Source organism: Lithobates pipiens, unplaced genomic scaffold (assembly GCF_037356315.1).
Source record: "Lithobates pipiens isolate NorthernLeopardFrog02 unplaced genomic scaffold, aLitPip1_a1.2 Scaffold_22, whole genome shotgun sequence".
NCBI classification, from domain to species: Eukaryota; Metazoa; Chordata; class Amphibia; order Anura; family Ranidae; genus Lithobates; species Lithobates pipiens.
In genome coordinates this window covers 274,312,632-274,333,325 of record NW_027507784.1, presented here as the reverse complement: position 1 = coordinate 274,333,325, position 20,694 = coordinate 274,312,632, and positions in this window count along the sequence as shown.

Genomic DNA, 20,694 nt, shown 5'->3' with positions numbered 1-20,694 from the left:
TCGTACGTGCCGTTCACGTCATCGCGCACGGTTTCAGCGGACTGTTCGTTCGTCGTGTGTGGCCAAGTCCGTCCATGCTAATTTTGAGCGGACTGTCCGCTGAAACTGTTTGACGAACAAAGTTGAGCGAACAGTCCCCGCGTGTGTACGCCGCCTTATCGGACCGTGTCGTCAGATAATCTGACTGTGTGTGGTATGCATCGAACTGATTCCATCCGAATCTCCGTCCGACCCAATTTTCCAACATGTTGGAAATATTTCCCGACCAACTGAGCCGGACGGACCTAATCCGATCATGTGTAGAGCATTTTGATCGGACCAAGTGCCACGCATGCTCAGATCAAATTCCTACATCAAAGCTATTGGCTACTAGCCTGAATGTAGTCCCATCGTAACGAAATTACGTCATCACGTTCTGAAAGATTGGATTTTTCGCCAACTTGGCCCAACCGTGTGTATGCAACAGTTTCGGACACAATCCGACGGGCAAAATCTGATGGATTTGGTTGCCAAATTCTCCGACCGTGTGTACGTGGGCTAACACAGACTTGGTTGGAAAACTTAGTTGTAACCGGAAGGATAGAAGTAGGAACTTTTCGTACTGTACCAGAATCTTTCAGCCGGTCCGGCGATACCGTAATAATTGTGGATTCAATCAATGTCCATGGCAGCTCAACTTCCAGGCTCTTACTGAGCAGCCAGCCTTGTGCGTGGCTCTCTTACTGAAGAGTCCTCCCCTGGTCATGTGTAGAGTTGCTTGGCCTCTCCAAAGGCACCAGAACACCTTAGAATCCTCCTTCCAGTTACTGCTCCTCGAAATAGCCAGTTCCGAGGCTCAGAAACGGATGGATCCGCACCCCAGGTCATGATAGCCGGGGGCTGGTCAGGAGGACCAGGACCATGGAGTCAGCAACAACTTCTGGACCGGAACCCAGAACCACATGACTTCAGCACCGTAAGTACCCTCTCCTGGAATACACAGCGAGACAAACTCCCACTGATTGGCTCAGAGAGAGATTGGTACCTAATGCGTCTAACCAGACTGCGTTCTAAGGCCTCTCACAGGTGCGAACCCCACCTATGATCAGGCAGAACCTTGAGACAGCCCAGCCAAACTGATGCTAAAGTACAATTTAGCACAATTAACCCCAAAACTTAACTATAGTTTTGGGCAAAAACTAAATTTGCGAACATAGCGCGTACTCATTAGGAGTACCGGCGCTACATGTGTATGTAAGAACAGCAAAAAATTGAAAAGTGAAAGTGTAATACTGCTCTGTCCCTTTGAATGATAAACAGCAGCTAGCACATCAAATAGACAATTGCAAAGATAATAACGTAAAAATAGAAATGCAGTGCTAAAAACACATCTCAAAAATGAACTAAGACCATGTTGTGATAATAAAGAATGTGTGGAACCTTGATTAGATACGTTTACAGTGATAATGCATCAATAATGAAAAGAAAATAAACAAATAAACATGAAATCCATAAGTTATAAAAGCCCGATGCGTAGTGAGTCCAAAAAATTTAAATGAATAGAAGCCAAGTGTTCATAACGTCCATTTGACATCAAAAGTAAAAATAACTCGAGAAGAGGGTTTTACAAGTAGATAATCCACCACCAATTAGATGAAGGCTTACCAGAATGTTTGAACTCAAAAGGGTATATGTCCTATGGGTCAAACAGGCTTGTGGTGGTGTTCACCAAAGATGGAGGCTTCAGATCTGGCTACCTTTGACAGATAAATCAGGTAATCCTACGAGTCCTCAAACGTCTTTTAAGGGTAGTGACCTCCTTGCTCCAGTGGTTCTGATAGAACTGGAAAATCCCAACTGATGCATTATCACTGTGAACTTATCTAATCAAGGTTCCACACATTCTTTATTATTGACTGTGAGACTCACAAACAAGCCTGCAATGCACACAAGGCGTAAAGTACGGACATTAAGAAAATAAATTTTTGAGAGAGAGGGAGTCTTCAAAGGCTAAGGATACCACGTCCCAATATTAACAAAGAAAAACGTAATGTCCGTGCATGCGCACTTTGCCACCATTGAAAAAAGACCGGTATCAGCCTTCTCTTCCCCTTGCTTTGTCTCCGCCCGCAGCGCGGCGGTGACGTCAGACGCCGCCGAGCTGGAGAGGCTTAAAACCTCTCATTTCCTTCAGTTGCCTCTTGGCAATTGACGGAACAAGATGCAGATTTGCAAATCACCAGGCAGCCAATTTTGGGTAAGCCGATTGATTATTTTAGCCACTATTTAAATTTGCATTCTGGACTTTGTTGGATGACCCTTTTCAATGGGTCTTACTTGACGTTCTTTCTTCTGCTTATATATTCTCTTTTCATTATAAAAGACTCCCTTTTTCTTAAGAGGAACTCTTTTCTTTATTTCAGCGCTAATTATTATGCCTGCGTCCAATATACCCATATGGACTTTGACTCTGACCTATCTTTTAAAACCCACAAAAATTGTCTATTTTGCAACTTCTATTGATTCAACATCATTATTTGGGTAACTATCATGATATATTTATCTTAACTTTAAATTGATTCCCTTCTCTTTAAGGGGTCCAATTGGATCCCCCTTTTTTCCTTTTTCTCCTCATACTTTTTAATTGTTTTATTTCTCTCTGCAGATTCCCATATTAGGCGACAAATTTCTCCTGCTTTGCGATTTCTTTCTCGCTTAAATGATTACAGACTCTTCAATAGTATCCTATAATGATTTTCGTTTGACATTTTTGAAGTTTCCGGAACATTGGCAACATTGGTGAGATACCTATTTACTGTAATTAAGTTCACAAGCTCAGTTTATAACATATTATGTATCTGTTTCAACAATCTAATATATGTCAAGATTATCCATATTTATTGACTAATTATCTTATCAACTGTTGTCACTCTATGCATCAATTGACAGTAACATTCATTCTTTTTCATTCTTTGTTGTTTATTATCCTAGTTTTGTTGGCTGTTCAATCAGTTTTTCCTGAAGAAGCCCATCCCGGGCGAAACATGTTGAGAATGATTGCAACTTGCCTTTTCTTCACTTCTCTTGTTTGGTGAAAAACGGGATTAAATATCAATATATTTTGTCTTACAAATTGATGTCAAATCATCCTTTTAATGAATGTTTAATTTACAATTGTGTATAGCATGAATAAAATTATAATATTTTATATAACAAGATCTCTTTTTTGCAAACTTTGTTTGATTTGATACCGTTAAAGTCCCTGGGGTTGGTGACTCCCCAGCCCACCTTTTTTGGCCCCTCTTTTTTACAAGGCGTAAAGTGTTTACAAGCTATTGCTAGGGGTAACCAGAGCAAGACCAGGATGATATGACAGTCAGGCAGTGGCAGAGTGATACCAGCAGGGGTGACGTGTTTCATGTATAGTGTGAAGAGTGATTCAGAGTCTACCTCCTAAGCAGTCGTGCCCAAGTAACTGGGATTGGACCCACATGATATAAACCCTAGGGTATGGAAGAGTTATGTAGCACTGACCCCCGAGGGAGCATCTGGGTTTTTTGGGCTTACCGTTACCTTCCCCACCTCATGCTCCTCTAGGGGTTTCCCGAGGTTGATCGCCAAATAAACTGTAGAGACCGAAATTTGAATCCACTTTAGGGATTTTTATTTGCAAAATGTTAAACAGAGCACAGTCTCTCAGTAGGGAATAGAGGGTATGAGTAGTAAAGCTCAGGTACTCTTGGAACTGCTAATATTTGAATGTCTCTCTTTATACAATCCAGGAAATAGCCATTCGCAACTGGATGTTACAGCTATTGGATAAATCCCCCTTTTTGTGGACTTAGCAACCGACAGGTGACTCAAAAAACACAGTCTCTGCCACAGACTTGATTGTAGAACTTTAGAATGAGAAAAGTCTCTGCCACAGACTTAGTTGTAACTGAAGGATGGAATTAGGAACTTTCATACGGTACCAGTATCTTACAGCCGGTCTGGCAATACCGTAAGAATGTGGATTCACCTTGGTGTCCTCTCCAGCTTAGCTTCCAGGCTCTTACCGAGCAGCCAGCCTTGTGCATGGCCCTCTTCTGAAGAGTCCTCCCCTGGTTGCGTTTTCAGTTGCTGGGCCTCTCCAAACCCGAGACGGCACCGGACCACCTTGGAACCCTCTTTCCAGTTACTGTGCCTTGGGCTAGCCAGCCCCGAGACTCAGAAACGGATGGATCCACACCCCAAGCCATGTGGGCCTCTGGGGGCTGGTCAGGACGGCCAGGACCAGGGATTCAGAACATACTTTTGGACCGGAACCCAGAATAACGTGACCTCGGCACCTTAAGTACCCTCTCCCAGAATACACAGCGAGACAACGCACCCACTGATTGGTACCCAATGCGTCCAACCAGACTGCATTCCAATGCCTGCCATAGGTGACACCCATATCCATGTCCAGGCAGAACATAATACAGTCCAGCCAAACTGATACTGAGACCATAATTTACTGTAATTAACCCTAAAACCTAACTATGGTCTTAGGAACATTTAAATTGACAAAAACATAACGCGTGCTCTTCAGGAGCTCGGCGCTACAGTTAAGTATGCGCACATTGGGGTCCACACTGGTTCCTTGCAGAACTCGATGCGTCACTGGGAGACTGGTGGAACAGGACACGGCAATGTGGTGTCTCCTTTAAAATGTTGCACCCTGAGCAGATGTATGTATCATGGGATCAGGAGGCATGACAGCTTCAGGTTATGATACATAGACACCGGGGTGTACAGCTTGCTTCTGAGTCTAGGTGCTGCTATAATGTTGATTTCAGATGAATGCAGTCCTGCCTGGTCCTGGGCATTAATGAACACGTATACAGAAGGGTCCGGAGGAAGGAAAAGGGTAAGAGAGAGCAAATCCCTGTGTGCACCAGGAAAGTCGGCCCTGCTCACAAGTGGACTTAGCCTTTAAATTGTACACCCATCCACAGAGCACAACAAAGGCAGATCACTATACTAACTACTGGTTCAGTTTTGCTACATCAAGATCACCTTCCTGCTATTCAGACTGAGGGGAGGATTACAATTTGTCATCCAATGAGTAGTCTGGTGGTGGATAGGAGACATAGGAAAATACATTGCTCAACCGGATAATAAATAGAATTACATATCCCTTCAAAGGCAAAACAGTAAATATATACACATGTTGCCTGTGAATGCCTGGAGTTTTTCTTTAAAAACTGATATTTTTGGAGTTCTTAAAGTTGCACAATGAGTTCATAGTTAATGTTTGCATGCCATATGCGTAATAAGAACATCAAAAAGGTTCTGATTGTTCTTCACTTGCTCTATAAAGACTACTATATATATTGAGAACAAAGCAAAACACAATTACGCTAAGCATATAATTACAACAATGAATTAATTATAGTACACGCTGCTTAGAAAGAAAACTGTGGAGTATGCTCTCATCCCCAAGATCAAACAACATATAATTTTTGCTCACTCTTAACATCTGCCAGTGCAGTGTGTAACACATTATATTGCACAAAGAAATGGAAGGTGTTGGCTATAGCAACCAATAATATTCTGATTGCCATCGCTCCAGGACATGTTAAAAAATATAGGGGTACAGGCTGGACTCTGTACCAAAAATTGTAAACAGTCTTTTTCATGCACTGTTATAGGATACTGTCTGTCATAGAATAAAATATCTGTATGAGACGCTTCAGACAAATGCACTTCACCAGACCATTGGGCTGGATACTACGATCAGGCAGTAAAAGTTAATCCACTTACACTTTAATGCAAGTGAAGTAAATATCCCTGAACATGCAGGCAGATACAGCATTCATCGGAGGCTCTGAAAACAGGCATTCTGCTACATATCGCATTTCCCCTTATACTGATGAACTTGAATAAATGTGTTTATTGAGAGCCATTGATGTTACAAAAGTATCTGTTCACGGAAATAAGTTGGTATATGCGTCAATATAGAAACATGTTAACCACTTCCCACCTGGCCAATGTACATATACGGCTCTCTACTTCGGAGTGGAAGGAGTAGGATCGCGCACGCGCGTGCCCGCACAGCGGCGCGATCCCGATGCGCTCGTGTCACCCGGACACGGCGCATCTCAGATCGGCAGGAGGGCTCTGTGATTGGCCCTCCTGATCACATGACGGCCGTGTCCAATCACGGCTGCCATGTGATGTAAACAAACAGCCGGTTGCTAGGCAATCGGCTCCTCCTCTCCTCACACAGAAGTCATCGCTGAGGAGAGGAGAGCAGATCGCTGCAGCCGGATGGTGATCAGTGAGTATGAGCTGTTTTTTACAGCTTTTTACTCACTGATCACCAGCCTAGTGTAAACACACAACACACCACACAGTATAAACACAATGTCCCCACATATGTCCCCAAAACACACATGTCCCCAAAATATACATGTCCCCAAATAATAAAACACATGTCCCTAATAATAAAAACATGTCCCCCACATATGTCCCACTAAAATCACATGTCCCAATGATTATCTGTACACATATGTCCGTGATCACCTGCACACATATGTGCATGATCATTTGCGTACATATGTCCGTGATCACACAAACCAATTATTGTACACTTAACCAAATTTTTTTTTACCAAAGACATGTAGCAGAATACATTTTGGCTTAAATTTATGACAAAATTAGATTTTATTGGATTTCTTTTCAAATAGAAAGAAGAAAATATTGTTTTTTTTCCAAATTTCCACTCTTTTTTCGCTTGTATCACAAAAAATAAAAAAACGGAGTCGTTAATAAATACCACCAAAATACAGCTCTATTTTTGCAAACAAAATGATAACAATTTAATTTGGGTACAGCGTAGCATGACCGCGCAATTGTCATTGAAATTGTGAGAACGATGAAAGCTGAAAATTGGGCTGGGAAGGAAGGGGGCGAAAGTGCCCTGTATTGTAGTGGTTAAAATTGGAATGTCTCTTGATGCCCTGTCATATAGGAGAAGGATATGGCTGTATTATCATTCATGTCATTCAAATTTATACTTCCCTGTGGTTTATGCTATATCTCATTGAATATCATAAACGTCCATGACTCTCAATGTCAATATTTCAATGTAGAGGCCGGGTCTAGGAAAGTCATTGTCTTTTTACACTTCAAATACTGGGAAAAATCCTTGTTACTGCACTTATCTGAAGTAAAATTTAATTGAATTCAACATATGTGTCTATTGAAGAGTTAAGCTGCTTAGGCTATATTACTGCATATATCAGCATTCAAAACAGAACATACATTTGCATTCAAACTAGAGAACATAAATACATTGCAGGACAAAGTCCTATCCTATTATTTTTTTCCTATCCTACCCCAAATAGGAAAGCTATACCTTCTAGCTGTCCTGATTGAAATTACCCAAAATACTCCAGATTGAAGGTACAAAATTTCAACTTTACCCCGAGTTTACTTTGCTGCATGCTTTCTTTTGGGTCTGTGACTCTGAAGCACTGAATCCAGACGCAGCCAGGGAACTAACATTTTCATAAGGGGATTGCCTGTGGAAGATCACATAATTATCTAATGGCAGTATTTTTTTTCTTAAAAAAATAAACTAAACATTAAAAAACACAATTTAATGCAGCTAATAAGTAATACATAATTATTTTTTTTAATGCAAGCAGGGTAAGAACCTGAATTGCACCTGGTATCTGCCTCTTGCAGTCCCTGTAAAGCTGTGTTGAAGTGTGAGAAAGTAGTAAAAGGAACCAATCACTTATTGACAAGAAGCATGCTGATCAATGGCGGCCTGTCCATTAGGGGTGCCGCCACCCATCCATGCTTTCGGCGCTCTAATTTACATGCAGGGCGTTGGATGTATGGATTCCAATTGGGATTTTTCTTTCTGAAGCATGTGATTAGAGCCAGAGGCTCTAATAGGCTTCAAGAAAGGGTGGGCTCAAGGTGCAAAGTACTACGCCCTGATCCCACCCAGTTGTGTGACAATAGTGAATGAATGTTCGCTATTGTCCCACTGATTTTCCTCCCAGCCAGTCAGGAAGCAGGCCTGAGACCTGTTTCCCGATTGGGCGAAAGGAGAAGCATTCCAATTGGCCTAGGAGAAAGAGGGAGGAGACACACTGCGGAAGCGGCCAAGATACCTGCAGAGGAAAGCAGAGGGAGGGAAATCCGCCGCCCGTGATGCCTGCGGAGGAGAGCAGGGGAAGCCATCGGCCCTGATGCCTGGGGAGGAGAGTAGGGGAAGGGAAAGCTGCCACCCGTGATGCCGAGGAGGAGAGCAGGGCAAGGGGAAGCCATCGCCCGTCGCCTTGGTGAAGTGGTGCCTGCCAAAGATGGGGTAAGTGCTGGTGCTCCTGATGACCCGACCAAATGGACTGGGGGTCAGCTGCCACTGATGTTGATATGGGAAGAAAGTACAGTGACAGAAATGAATGAATGAATGAAATACTTGTATAGCGCACCTAGCGAACTGAATCACCTCTAGGCGCTGAGAAAGATGAGCTTATCACTGTGCTGCCTCACATTTCACTGCCTAGGCACAGGCTGAAGAAAATTAAGTTGCTGTCAGACTGAGGAAATCTACCCTCAAAAGGGGGGGTTGAGTGTCTTGGGTTAAAAGATGAATTTTGCACCAAAATCTGGTTTTGTTATTTCATCTTTTAACGGGCTATTCATTTTTTTGGCTGGAGATCTGCTTAGAGCTTGTGCTATATTTCCCAGTGGACGCAGATATGCCCTGTTTACCCTATTTATATTGTATTGACTGAAAGTGGAGGATATTAATTGTCTGTTATTATTGGTGTACAACGTGCTGTAGCTTGAATGTTGTCTCCCTTAACAATCTCAGGGCAGGCTGCATATTTGACATTGTCAGCACATGCACTTCTTCATATAGACTAAATAAATATATATATCATTAGGAATGTGATACATTTTCCATGCTTACCAGCTGTCAAACAAAACGCTTCTTTTATTGCTGAAATCAGTATGTTACACGTCTGCTGCATGCTTTGCCTGTCATTGTTGTGTGTGGCTTAGTGTTTCTCTAGCAGACACACTTGACAGGTCATTATTCTGGCAAACCCATATGTTTTAAGTAATGTTCCCTGCAGTTCTGATTATACATTAGTAGAGACTTGGGGTTGCTTTACTAAAGGCAAACAGGCTGCTCTCTGTTTCTTAGCGAATGGGGTGCAATTTAACTTTTAAAACCTTACCTAATCACATGCATAGCCCTTTATGGGGGGGGGGAGGGGGGGTTATAAGAAATGATCCTCCCCAACCAGGATAGTGAACTAAACCTGTAGGTAAATAAGAAAAACAGTTCATTAAGTGGAAAAATTGGATTGATAATAATGTTGGCAGTGCTTCCAGCCAGGACAGGGCCTTTATGAACAGAGGGGATTCCCATCCTGGGAAATTAATCACTAATCTAAACAAAGTAATTGGGAGCAGAACAATCTCAACCAGCATATAACATTAACCACAAGCATATATATGGACACCAGTATAAAAATAATACAAACTTTATATAAGAAAAGACTAATAACAGTACATACAGTAAATTCAATGTATATGGATCAGTTCCCAACAACCCTCAAGTCAGGAAGTGACATACATAATTTTACATTACAAAGTGATACTTGCAGTTGACAGTAGAGGACAGCGGATACCTAGACATGCAAAATGAAGATGAAAAAATAAAACAGTATTTTTGCTTTCCTTGCAAAGTTAGCAGCCTACAGTATTTGCCTTTAGTCAATGTGAACTGTTGCAAAGTGAAAGGAAGGGAAGTTTTGTACTCATTCGATTTTAGGTAATCTATGTGTATGTACAGAAGGATTTAAGGCAGGGATGGCGAACCTTGGCACCCCAGATGTTTTGGAACTACATTTCCCATGATGCTCCACTACACTGCAGAGTGCATGAGCATCATGGGAAATGTAGTTCCAAAACATCTGGAGTGCCAAGGTTCGCCATCACCGATTTAAGGGGTCACCAAACTCAAAATAATTATATCATAAAAGTGCAACCAGTTGACACAGGCACAGACCACATTTCTGGATCCACTGTTGTCACCCATGAAAGTGGTGCTAGCAGCAGACAATGACAGCGGGGGCTGATGTCAAGCACCAATAGTAGGGTTGAATGAGGTAGGTTAGGCATGATTTAGGTAAGAGTTTTATAAACTGGTAAATGAGTGGAAGCGAGGGATGAGAGCCCAGATATAGGCTTCAAGATTTAATTTGCCAGCTGCTAAATTTGCCATTTTAAAGCTGAAATACCAGTTTTAGGTGAACTGACAGTTACTCCTCAAGGGACAGGAAATATTAAAAAAAATATCTTACCCTTTGCCTGAGCAGAACCAGTCCATTGCCTGTTCTAAAAACGCAGAGATCCGGCCACCAATGCCCATGACATATTTTACAATCTGCTATTGGCTTCTGCATATCGATGTCTGCGCATGCAGAGTAGGGTCACATAGACGTCTATGAGGCTTGAAGATGGCTCTTGCTTTGCTGTTTATGGGGGGGGGGGGGTTGGGACAAAAGTGTAAGGAAGCTTTCAAAGTTTCCTTACACTTCAACAGGCACATGTACTGTAGGTAGTGGAGTACACAAATACTGTCTGATAAAAAAAAAGCTACCAGTTGTTTTTTCCTGTGTTGGGGATATCCTTTTCGTATTCTAGTCCCTATGAAATGCTGTTTGAGACAATGTTTTCCTGGCACACACTGCAAAACTGAACACAATTTAACACACATTATGTGCCTTTCGCCATCCGCCTCCAAAAACAAAGAGCTCTGCTAAAACTATAAAACATTATGAGAGTCATATAACCTGAGTGCAATTTTTAATCTATTATAACCTCCTTCTAGGTTTTTAATTTAGTGCCTGCATATGGCTTCCCCATCAGTGCACAAGGTACTGTATCTGATAAGGCTTGGAAAGCAAAAGAAAAGAATTTCAGCTCCCACAATGCAGCTGTTGACCTGGCATCATATAGTAATTAGGACAGCATAGACATATAAAGACCAACTGCTTTACCAAAAATCCAGGTGATATTTTTGTTCTTTGAAATATAAATGGCCTTAAAATAATTATGGAGTTTGGACACCATACGGTATAATCTTGTGTTTCAATAGGCAGATCCTGAAAAATAGGGCTCCGCTCACAACACACTAACCTCATGTGGGTTCCCCACTGGTGCTCTAGCTGATTTATGGGGAGGTTGGAGGGTTATGCACAATGTACATATATATTTCCCCCTCCATATCTAGCACCTCCTTGTATCCTAAATATTATGCCCTATGTTCAAAAAAATTACATGTATTAATATTTACAAGCCAGATAGCTTAAATAACATAAGCTTCTGGCTAGTTAGGGGGTGGGCTAAGTATCTGCAGCTCTCAATACATTTCTAGGACGAACGGTGCTTCCTCAGGAAGCTAATTGAAGGCAATTTTAAATAATTGCAAATTCCAGGAGGCACTGCCACTAAAAATATTTTAGGTACATGGAAGAAAGCAAATTCCCAGAAGGCCTAAAAAGGGTTTACAAGCTTGTGCTTGTAAGATATAAACCATCTATCTTCACATTATAGTTTAACCTAGAATAAATTCTCCTGCTCCCGACAATCACAGGGATACCACATATGTGTATGTTAGTTGTTGTATATACCCATAGTACAGCCCCGAAACAATAGTACATATTTTAATATTTTTTGTTCTACCTAAAACACATTGACACTGATACTTTTTTTAATAAAAAAAAAATCTTGCCCAAAATATACTGACCATGACCTTTGGTTATGTCCTTGACCCTTAACCCTCACTGGACCCAAACACTTACCCTGGCACTAACCTTCTTAATTTATTTATTTTTTTTATTCATTTTTTTTTATTTATTTTTGTACACATTGTTTTGTTTATTTTTTATCCCTGCAAGGGTAGAGAGAGAGATACAATGTATCTATCCCCTCCATTTAGAGAGAAAGAGAAATTACAGAAGCAGCCTTCTCAGTGACTAATCTCTGTGATAGTCAATCAGAGGCTATTACAGTGATCAGGTGGCCGTGATCGGTAGTTCTTGGTCCTGATCATTAGCTCCCTGTGAGACCCAGATCTCTGTGCTGGGAGAAATCTGTACAGAGCAATTGGCTCCCACTACTGTCAACCAAAGTAAGTGAGCCAATGAGGAGAGAGAGGGGTTGGGCAGAGCCACGGCTTCATGTCTGAATGAACACACAGAGCAGCTGTTCGGCTTGGGTGCCCTCATAGCAAGCTGCTTGCTGTGGGGGCACCCAGCAGGAGGGAGGGGCCATGCGCGCTGACAAGGGACCTGAGAAGAGGAGGATCGGGGCTGCTCTGTGCAAAACCACTGCACAGGGCTGGCAAGTACAATATGTTTGTTATGTTTAAACAACAACAAAAAAAAGACTTTAGTATCACTTTAAGATTGGGAGAGAATTAATGTTTCTGAGAAAAATATGCATGCACTAAAAAATGTAAGCTAGGAATTGGACAACAAATTAAGTTAACTGCATGCCTATGGAGTATTTACACGGTGGTTTAAAGCAAATAAACTAACACAAGCGCATAAATCTAGGATGAGAAAATAAGTAATGTCCATCAATACATAAAGTCCATGCATAAGAATGTGTTTGATCCTGCAGATCGTTGTACTTAATCTTGGAAGCTTAGAACTGGCACAGACTAAAAAGAGACAAGGACACTGAATTCCAGTTAAAAGCTTGAATTTATTTATTACTATAAAAACAATTAGTGATGGACGAACTTCCGATGGGACGTTTCGCGAAAGCGAACCGCGAACGTGGCCAAAAGTTTGCAAACCACAAAGTTTGCGACGGGCCCCATTGACTTTAATGGCAGGCAAACCTTAAAAACCTACAGGTCATATTTTCAGCCACAAAATACTTACTAGATGTGCACACATAGTCCCACCACATGGACACTGACATAACAAAAGTATTAAGTGAATCTGGGATCGACAACGACAAACATTCTTTTTTTATCTGTGAAATTTTGACAATTCAGGACTCAGGAGCGCATGAAGGCCATGGAGGAGAGGAAAGGTCAGGGCAGGCTATGAAGATGGTGCAGGAGATAGTCACCCGAACCGTGATAGAGAGCACTGACACCAGCACCAAGATAGAGAGCACTGACAGCACACCAGCACCGTGATAGAGAGCACTGACACCAGCACCGTGATAGAGAGCACTGACACCAGCACCGTGACAGAGATCACTGACACCAGCACCATGATAGAGAGCACCAGCACCATGATAGAGACTGTCCCTCAGTCCCTACACTGATAAAAGACAGCTACAGAATCGGGCAGCAGTCAAGTATTATATTCTTTCTATATTTGAAAGAAAGTATATTATATGTGTACAACCCTATATACTGTACACCTATACCAGTCCTTAAAAGGACCTTTGTGGACCTAGTAGCTAGTGATTTGCAGACTGTCCCTCAGTCCCTACTCTGACAAAAGACAGAATCGGGCAGCAGCGCACTCAGCAATCACCAGCACCCTATATACTGTACACCTATACCAGTCCTTAAAAGGACCTTTGTGGACCTAATAGTAATAGCTAGTGATTAAACTGACTGTCCCTGCTCCACACAGCGTCCTGTCCCTACACTGACAAAAGACAGCTGTAGAATCAGTCAGCAGTGCATTCAGCAATCACCAGCACAGCAGTACACCAGAACCCTATATACTGTACACCTATACCAGTCCTTAAAAGGACTTTTGTGGACCTAATAGCTAGTGATTTATGTCACTACAGCCTGTCCCTGCTCCACACAGCAACCTTTCCCTACACTCACAAAAGACAGAATGTAAAATGGCCGCCAGATCAGGTCTATTTATAAGGTAAGTGGAATGTCCAATTGTCCATGTGCTGAAATGTCTCAATTGGCTGTCCTGTACCCTATGATGGATGTGTCATCATGGGTCAAAGTTCTTTCACAATGTAAACGCATATGTCCGCCGGGCGAACAGCGCCAGAAGTCCGCCTGTTTGGCGAATCGCGAACGCGCAAAATTCGCAGCGAACCGACCGACGGCGAACCACAAGGCCATCTCTAACACACTTACATTCAGGCAGTGTACATCCAGTAGGTACAGGAGTGTAGTGCATGGAAACCAGTTGAATCCTGTGTAATGCAGAAGCTGATGATCCCTGGTGCCAACCGGCTCAGGTGGTGGACATAGAGCAGCGTCTACCACTTCCATGTAAATCATCCCGAAAGGGACACAGACTTAAATAAATACCTGAGAGAGGCCCTAGAACTACTATGAATCAATAAAAATTTAAATGGAATTCTTTTTTCAAAGCTCTGGTCCTTATAAATAATCTTGACTATATACAGAATATACGCTATATTACTAAAAGTATTGGGACGCCTGCCTTTACACACACATGAACTTTATTGGCATCCCAGTCTTAGTCCATAGGGTTCAATATTGAGTTGGCCCACCCTTAGCAGCTATAACAGATTCAACTCTTCTGGGAATACTGTCCACAAGGTTTAGGAGTGTGTCTATGGGAAAGTTTGACCATTCTTCCAGAAGTGCATTTGTGAAATCAGGCACTAATGTTGGAGAGAAGGCCTGGCTCGCAGTTGCAGTCTCCACTCTAATTCATCCCAAAGGTGTTCTGTCGGGTTGAAGTCAAGTCCAGTGCAGGCCAGTCAAGTTCACCCACCCCAAACTTGCTTGTCTTTATGGATTGTGCTTTGAGCACTGGTGAGAAGTCATGTTGGAACAGGAAGGGGCCATCCCCAAACTGTTCCCACATAGGTGGGAACATGAAATTGTCCAAAATGTCTTGGTATGCTGACGTCTTAAGAGCTCCCTTCACTGGAACTAAGAGGCCAAGCCTGTCCCCTGAAAAACAACCCCACACCAACCCCCCCCCTACACCAAATGATTTGGACCAGTGCACAAAGCAAGGTCCATAAAGACATGGATGAGCGAGTTTGGGGTGGAGGAACTTGTGAACATGTGATGTATTTTGTTTCCAGAGACAAGTGTAATCTCAGTGTACATTTTCTGTTAACAACATTTTAAGTTAAAAAAAACAATGCAGAATACTTTTTTTATCCTTTTGGAACAGCATTATAATGATCTGGTTTTTTGGAGATATTATCCCCAGGCTGTTGAGACGTTTTAGAAGAAAAACACTGAATTGAAATTAAATCAAACAATTGTGTTCGCATCTTGGCATTCTGGCTAGTGATTAACACTGTAGGCAGTCAGTATAATGAATGGAAGGAATCTGTTGGAAACAGAGAATTGCAGGTATCGAAATGCTTATATTTTCTGGGCATTGAGCCAGAGAGGAGAAAAGCACCTGGGTTTTCTGAAATTACCATATTCTCATCAAATCTTGAAAAGACTGTCCTGTAAACTCATTCCGTACTGCATAGAGAGGAAAATATAATCCATTTTCACTAAACACTGACATTGTATATGCTTACTGTACCGTCCTTGTTCAGCATACAAATTGATTAACGCTTTCAAGCCTGTTTAAAGAGGATAGAATGTAAATATGTGTAAAATACAAATAAAGGGACATGAAATAACATGATATTTTATATATATACAGGCAATGTCATGACAAGGTCATCCAGCTCCCAGGGCGAACTTACCAAATTGCCCCCCCCCCCCCCCCCAGGGTTGTGCACACCTGATCATTATACCTACCTATAGAGTGCAAAAGTCAGGACTGGATCAGTGGCGGCTGGTGCTCAAAATTTTTGAGGGGGGCGCAAACAGGCAAACAAGTTCTGAAAAAAAAACATCAAATGCAGCCACTCTGCCCATCAAACGCAGCCACTGTGCCATATCAAATGCTCCCACTGCATCATCAAATGATGCTAATGTGCTGTCAAATACAGCTACTGCATGCAGCCACCGTGCCCATCTTATGCAGCCATCAAATCAGCCTGTGACCCATCAAATGCAGATTGTGTCCCATCAAATGCAGCCTGTGTCCCATCAAATGCAAGCTGAGTCACATCAAACCCTTACATTGCTGTGGTATGCTCTCCTGCGGTGTCTCCTTCTGACGAGCACTGGCAGCGGCGATGGAGGAGTCCGCTCCTCATACTTCCGGTTTTCTCTCTTGAGCGCAATGGGAGAGAGAAAACTGGAAGTGACATGTAACTCGGATGTCAATCAAACCACCTGGCCGTAGTAATAGATACTATGGGCGCCAGGCGGAAGCTACTCGGCGCTTCAGAATGCGCCGCAAGGTGGGACAAAATCCTGCAAATGAAGCGCCACGTCTGCAATCTTGTGATTGCATAGATGTGGTGCTTCCCCTCGGCACCCAAACACAGTGCACTTATAGACCTTTTTCTTCTATTTTTTTAAAGGGCCGGTTTTAAAAATAAATACATTTTTGTGACTGCCTGGAGGGGGGGGGGGGGGGCGGTGCCCAATAGCCCCTTATGGACGGCCCACCACCCACTGGACTGGATAAATTACAAAGTGCAAGGGTCAGGAGCAGAAATAATGTACAGAGTAAATGAATCAGCAACAGACAAAAACAAAATATTACAGCGCACACATGCAAAAAATACATTTACCTCCAGCAAGGCTTATTTAAAACACCTAGACATTTTCAAAAAACATTATCAAAAAATATGGGGATTTCGTCACACCATATTGCTATATGGTGCTTAAGCCCACTTACTGTGACAAAGTACCCCATGATTAGTGGGTCCTACACTATCCATAGACTGGTATTATAGAAAAAGCAGTGGGCTTGTGTGCAGGATCATGAGTTAGTCCCTGCTTCTACAGGACAAAGTGTAGTGTCCGGCAAAAATTGGCTGTGGCTTTCACTATGCTGACTATTGAGTATGGCTTTAAAGGATTTACAGTGCAAGGGTTCAGTAGAAAGAGATGCAGAGCTCCAGAATGAAAAAAAAAAGATTTTATTTAGGATTTTGGAAATGGGGGAAGGGGGGTTCAGAAGATCTAAAGGTTTTTTTTAGGGTAGGGAGGGTCCACTTCTTTTAGTGCTTTTTCAGAATATCTACAATGTATTAGTGTGCATGATCTGGGGACTGGTATACAACCCAAAATGTTATATATTGCAACTTAACAATCATTAGATGCGGTGGCTGCATTTTTTTTTTAGGGGGCTTTTCCCCTCTGTTTTCACCTGGTGATCTGACCAGTGGCACAAGCCCTGTATTAGAGTGCCTCCAATCTGGATAAAACGAACACTGGAGGCACAACAGGCAGTGTTAGATGTACTAGCAGATTTAGATACACTAACAAGTTGAAGCCAAACTCACTAGCCTATGGAAAACAGGATCTAGCATTCCACACTTCAGCACACTGGACTCTACTTTCTGCTCTGCTGTCTGAAGTCAACATGGGAAAGAGAATGAGGAGGACACACTCTAATACAGGGGGGCTCTGACACAGGGGGGACTCTCACACACAGGGGGCTCTCACACAGAAGGATCTCACACACAGGGGGCTTTGACACACAGGGGGCTCTCACACACAGGGAGCTCTGACACACAGGGGGCTCTCACACACAGGGGGCTCTCACACACAGGAGGCTTTCACACTCTGGGGGGCTCTCACACTCTGGGGGGCTCTCACGCTTGGGGGGCTCTCACACACAGGAGGCTCTCACACATAGAGCGCTCTGACACACAGGGGGCTCTAATATAAGGAATTACCTCAATCGAATTGATCTAGGAGTAGGGGAGTGTACCTTCATCCATAATGATTGGATATTAAAGCAGAATACCTGGGGATGCCTCAAACATGCCCCTGGTGGAGTAGAGGAAAAAAGACTATGTTGGTACCCAAGGATTAGGCTAGCATTATCATCAAAATAAAAAAAATGTGATAAGAAGGCATGATTAAAATATTATTTTTCTAAAAGAAAATATTATACAATTGAAGGTTACAACCATGTATAGTTCATACAAAAGGTTTTAGAAGGTCGGTAAACCCCAAAGATCATAAGGGGTACTGAAATGCAGATCTTGACACTATTTTCTACATGTTTCGTGGCTTGAGCTGCTTCCTCAGGAAGAGTCAATCATTATCATCTACAGAATAGATATAATCTCATAATCAGACAATCATAAAATGTACTTAATATTACAACAAAAAAAGAGAAGAAGGGTTGAGGGGATAAAGCATAAAATATATATGGCGTTGACATGTAATTTGAGGATCCATAGATTCGTGCATTGCTTACTCTTTGAAACCAATGGAACTCAAAACAGCACACTAGCGGCACCCAAAGATAGTCCCCCACGGCGGACACAGGAGACACTGGGGAGCGTTGATTTCTACAATTTCAGAATATTTGTATAATAATAAGGGTGGTGGTCTGTAACCAAGATAAACAACTAAAAAATACAATATGGAAAAATGAGAAAGAGCAAAGGAAGGAAAGAGAGAAGGGAGGAACTAAGAAGGGGGAAAAAGGGGGGGATAAAAGGAAGGAAATTGGGGAGGGAGGTGGGGGTGGGGGGACAGGGAAAGGGAGGAAGGGAAGAAGACAAAGGGAGGAGAAGGGGAGAGAGGGAAGAGCAAAAAGAGGGGGGGGAGGGGGAAGGTAATGGGGAAAAAGAAAAGGGGCAGAAAAGGAGGAAGTAAGTGAAAAGAAAAAGAAAAAGATTAGAAAAGAAAAACATGGAAAGGGAAGAAAAGAAACCGGAAATAAAAGGAGAAAAAAAAACTGACAAAGTGTAAAGACTAATGAAAGGAAGGAACCAAAAGAAAAAGGGGAAGATATGAAAGAAGGAAGAGAAAGAAAAAAGCATAACACTAATTCAAGTGTCCAAATCAACCTAATATCTCTGAATATTCAGTGTAACAACCCGGAGGTCAAAAGTAAAGGGCAGAAGACATCCAGAGTCCAGAGAAGACATAAGTAAGTAGAAATTAGATCGAAAGCAGCAGCAATACTCCAACTTGGAGCATGCTGTTCACATATACTGGAATTAAAATATCGAGGCTGACACAGATGGTCAAAAGTATAGCACTTATTGCAAAAGGTGTTGTCAAAATAGAAAAACCTTACCATGAATTTCCTTAAAAGGAAAAGGAAAGAAAAGAGGCTTAGATGTGTGAATCTCACACATCTACATTGGGTACATTGGCGTTGAGTCGCACAATCCATAAGGTTTCTCATTGTAGGATTAAGCGATCCCAATCGCCTCCCCATAGGTCTTCTGGAATCAACTCCAGAACTATGAATTTAATGTGGTGACCCACCTAAGTGAGGGGGCCATTAGAGGAGTAGTAAAGATGGTCGCCTATTCTCTGTCACAGCTCTCTAATGGTCTTGCCTACATAAAATGCATTACACGTGCATAGCGTCAAACAGACAACTCTTGTACCACAGTTGGCATGTGTGGGAGAATAGTTCTCCACCTGGAAGTATAAACATTGTGCCCTCCTGAACTCAAGGGCATCATGTACAGTGGCCACAGCGGAATGTGCCTTGGGAACCATTTGACCCCCTTGGCTCCAGCCGATAGTGGCTGAAGGTGAGTCTGTCTCCAAGTGACGTTGCCCTACGGAATATTAGTTCCAGGTTAGGTCTAACATATTTCCTCAGAACATGGTGATCTCTTAATAGATGCCAATGAACTGACAGTAGGCTACGTAGTTGATTGTGATGAGCAGAGAATTTGGTGATCACTTTAACTGTTTCAGGTAGTTTTGAATTGGGGGGCCATATAGAACTGATGATCTAGTATGTGCAAAGGCCTTGTTAAAGGCCTTTGTGGGATTGGTCCGGGTATAGCCCCTTGTCAGTAGGTGCTCACGCAGAGGCCTGAGTGTAAAAATCCCTGTCCTCTGTACAGTTTTGACGCAACCCAAGGTATTGGGCATATGGAATACTGAGCCCCAGAGTGTTGGGATGTGCACTGGTTGCACGGAGCAAGGTGTTGCCCGCCAAGGGCTTGCGATATAGATCTGTTCCAATCTGACCAGTGGGACCCTTGATCATTTTTAAATCAAGAAATAGAATGCTATTGAGATGATTATTAAATATAAAACATAGGATTAAATTTATTTATATTCAATAAATCAATACATTTAATTAAAGATGATTTTGCTTCCGTACAAATTAGGAACAGGTCATCGATAAACCTGTACCAACATAGGACATAAATTAACCAATGGTTGGAGTGAATTATCTTCAAACACTGTTCTCTCCCACCCTCCTAGATATAGGTTGGCATAGGAGGGTGCACATGAAGTGTCCATGGCCACACCATGTGCCCATGGCCATACCCTGTGTTTGCAGGTATATCTGGTCCATGTAGGTAAAATAATTTTTAGTCAAGATAAACAGAAGCAATTTTAGACTAAAGGTATTCAAGGGCCATGTGTTGCTGTCCTGCTCCATCAAGATGGTACCAGCCATTTGAGGGCATAGGAATAGGGGCAGGTACCATTATCCATAATGAATGGATATTAAAGCGGAATACCTGGGGCTGCCCCAAACATGCCCCTGGTGGAGTAGAGAAAAAAGGACTATCTCGATACCCAATGATTAAGCTAGGATTATCATTAAAATAAAATTTTATTAATAAGAAGGCATGATTAAAATAATTTTGTAAAAAAATATGTTAAACAAATGAAGGTTACAACCATGTATATTTCATACAAAAGGT